We start from the raw sequence: 4,002 nt of genomic DNA, 5'->3' as shown, positions 1-4,002 counted from the left end.
ACGTCATTGGCCCTTCTAACGTTCTGTCTCCCCTTCATGCGTTTACCTTTTCCGGGAATTCAGTCAGTTACCCTTAATGACTTCTGGTAATCCTGCCTACGTGTTACGTGCCGGGTCCATGTCCATTTCTTCTTCTTGATTTCAACTATGATAACCTTAACCCCGGTTCGTTCTCTGACCCACTCTGCTCTCTTCTTGTCTCTTAACGTTATACCTATCATTCTCCATTCCATCACTCACTGCGTCGTTCTCAATTTAGGCTGAACCATCTTGGTGAGCCTCCCGTTTTCTACTCCGTAGGTAAGTACTGGTAAGATGCAGCTGCTTTATACCTTCCTCTTGAGAGTTAATTGCAGGTTGCCATTCATGATTTGAGAATGCTTGACGAAAGTGATCCACCCCATCCTTATTATTCTTCTAGTAATTTCATTCTCATGGTAACACTCCGTGGTTACTACCTGTCTTAAGTAGACATATGCGTTTACAACTTTCAGCGTCCCTCCACCTATCGCAAAGTGCTGTTTTCTGCCGAGACGGTTGCACATCTCTTTAGTTTCGTGCAGATTCATTTTCAGAACTACTTTTGTGCTTTCCGTGTCCAGATCTGTAATCATGAGCTGCATTTCGTCCCTGGAGTTACTCATCAAGGCAATGTGATCAGTGAATCGCAGCTTAAGATACTCTCCAATAACTCTTACCCCTAAATCTACCCAATCTAGGGTCTTGAAAACCTCCTGCAAGCACGCGGTGAACCGCATTGGAGAGATCGTGTCTTTCTGCCTTGCAGCCTTCTTCATTAGGAATCTCTCGCTTTCATTATGGATAACTATTGTGGCTGTGGGTTCATTGTAGATTCCTTCCAATATGTTTATGTAGAGTTCTACGATGCCATGATCCCATAGTGCCTGCTTTACTGCTGGTGTCTAGACTGAGTCAAACGCCTTCTCATAATTCGTGTAAGCTGTGTATAGGGGTTGGTTGTGTTCCACGCATTTCTCTACTACCTGATTGATAGTATGAATATGATCTATTGTGGAGTAGCCTATACGAAATCCTGCTTGTTCTCTTTGGTTCATGGAACTGTAATATCGCTTTATTCTATTCTATTAGCTATTATTTTTTATTAGTTTGTAGAGAACGGTCAGTAAGCTGATCGGTCTGTAATGTTGAATTCCTCCGGATTATTATCGCTTCTCACGATGTCATCCTGGTTGTTTTTGTTTCTGTACAGCTCTCTCTAGAACTCCCCTGCCACCTCAACTATTCTATCCATATTGGTTATGACATTGCCTTCTTTGTTCCTTAATGCATACATCCGATTTGTGCCTATGCACTCGTTGGCCTGTGCAGCTTTTAGGCTTCCACCGATTTTCTCAGCCTGCTCAATTCTCTCGATGGTATACCTTCGGATGCCTGTTACCTTACGTCTATTGTATAACTTCGAAAGCTCCACTAGCTCTATTTTGCCGGTTGCGTTTGAGGCGTTCATGGGTTGTCGTCTCTCAGTAAGATTTTTCGTCTCCTAAGGTAGTTTGCCAGTGTCCTGTCTAGTAAGTGTACATCCAACTTTCAGTGCACTCTCTTCGATGATACTAGTAAGATTATAGTTCATTGTGTCAACGCTAACGCCAGTTACCTCATTTAGTGCCTCGAATTTATTGTGAAGAGAAACTCTGAATTCCTTTACTTTCGCTCTCACCGCTAGTTCATTAATTGGTTTCTTGCGAATCTGTTTTTGTTTTACTTTTTAAAATCTAAATGAATATGAGCTCTAACCATTCTATGGTCACTGCATCGAATTCCGCCAACTACTTTTCCATCTTGTTCAATGCCTGCATGTGCAAACAAAATAAAGTTTATTTCATTTTTAGTTTCGCCATATGAACTTTGCTGCTGCACGGAGTGTGCAGTGGCAGTTGGAGACAGGGTAGTAAAACAATGCACTGGCAAGCTTTCCCAGGAAACGAAGAATCTCATTAAGAAGCGTCAAATCATTAAAGTCTCAAGTACAATAGACAAAATAGAACTGGCAGAGCTTTCGAAGTTGATTAATAGGCGTAAGGTATGCGATGTAAGAAGGTATAACATGGAGAAAATCGAACACGCTCTGAAAAACGGAGGAAGCGTCAAACCTGTGAAGAGAAAACCTGGGATAGGCAAAAATCGCGTGTATGCATTAAGAGACAAAAAAGGCAGAATAACTGCCAATATGGATAGGATAGGTAAAATAGCGGAGGAGTTTTACAGAGACCTGTACAGTAGCCGGGACCACCAGGACTTTAATACTATAAAAACTAACAGTAACCCAGATTACACCCCCCCCCCCCACAGTAATGATAGAAGTCAGAAAAGTTTTGGAGAGCATGCAAAGAAGCAAAGCTGCTGGTGAGGATTAGGTAACATCAGATCTGCTGAAAGATGGAGGACAGATTGTGTTAGAAAAACTAGCCATCCTGTTTACCAGGTGTCTCCTGACGGGAAGAGTACCAGAGTCTTGGAAGAACGCTAACATCATCTTAATACATAAGAACGGAGATGACAAGGACTTGAATAATTACAGGCCGATCAGCTTGCTCTCTGTAGTATACAAGCTATTTGCAAAGGTAATTGCTAACAGAGTAAAGAAAACATTACAATTCAATCAAAGGAACAAGCAGGATTTCGAACAGGCTACTTAACAATCGACCACATTCATACTATCAATCAGGTAATAAAGAAATGCTCAGAATATAACCAACCACTATACATAGCCTTCATAGATTACGAGATGGCGTTTGATTCAGTAGAAATATCAGCCGCCATACAGACATTGCGGAAATTAGGGCGTCCATAAATATGCTGGAGAAATCATATAAATATCCTGGAAGAAATCTACAGGGGATCAACTGCTACCATAGTGCTTTATAAAGAAAGCAACATAATACCGATCAAGAAGGGTGTAAGGTAGGGGGACACAATATCCCCAATGCTGTTTACCACGTGCTTACAGGAGGTTTTCAGAAGCCTTGAATGGGAACAGTCAGGGATAAGAGTTAATGGAGAGTACCTTAGCAACCTGCGCTTCACCGATGACATTGCATTGCTGAGTAACTCAGGGGACGAATTGCAACTCGTGATTACAGAGTTAGACAAGGAGAGCAGGAAGGTGGTTCTTAAAATTAATCTGCAGAAAACGAAAGTAATGTACAACAACCTCGGAAAGGAGCAGCGCTTCAAGATAGGTAATAGTGCACTTGAAGTTGTAAAAGACTATGTCTACTTAGGGCAGGTAATAACCGCAGAGCCGAACCACGAGATAGAAGTAACTAGAAGAATAAGAATGGGGTGGAGCTCATTTGGCAAGCACTCTCAAATTATGACAGGTAGATTGCCACTATTCCTCAAGAGGAAAGTATATAACAGCTGTATCTTGCCGGTACTTAGCTACGGAGCAGAAACCTGGAGACTTACAAGGAGGGTTCAGCTTAAATTGAGGAGGGCGCAGTGAGCAATGGAAAAAAAATGGTAGGTGTAACCTTTAGAGACAAGAAGAGAGTAGAGTGGATTAGGGAACAAATGGGGGTTAAGGATTTTATAGTTGAAATCAAGAAGAGGAAAAGGATATGAGCCGGGCATGTAGCGCGTAGACAGGATAACCAATGGTAATTAAGGGTAACTAAGTGGATTCCCAGTGAAGGCAAGCGGGTTAGGGGGAGACAGAAGGTTAGGTGGGCAGATGAGATTAATAAGTTTGCGGGTTTAAATTGGCAACAGCAAGCACAGGACCGGGTTAACTTATGGAACATGGGAGAGGCCTTTGTCCTGCAGTAGAAGTAGTCAGGCTGATGATGATGATGATGATGATGATGATGATGATGATGATGATGATGATGATGATGATGATGATGATGATAATGATGTCCACTTAAGGTTAGCCCGTCTTCAGAAGAAGGCATTCGATATCCGTAAATTATTATGTTCTGCGAACTCTACTAATAACTCTTCTCTGGTATTTCTATAGCC

This window comes from Rhipicephalus microplus, chromosome X (genome assembly GCF_043290135.1).
Source record: "Rhipicephalus microplus isolate Deutch F79 chromosome X, USDA_Rmic, whole genome shotgun sequence".
NCBI lineage: Eukaryota > Metazoa > Arthropoda > Arachnida > Ixodida > Ixodidae > Rhipicephalus > Rhipicephalus microplus.
This window is presented reverse-complemented; position numbering follows the sequence as displayed.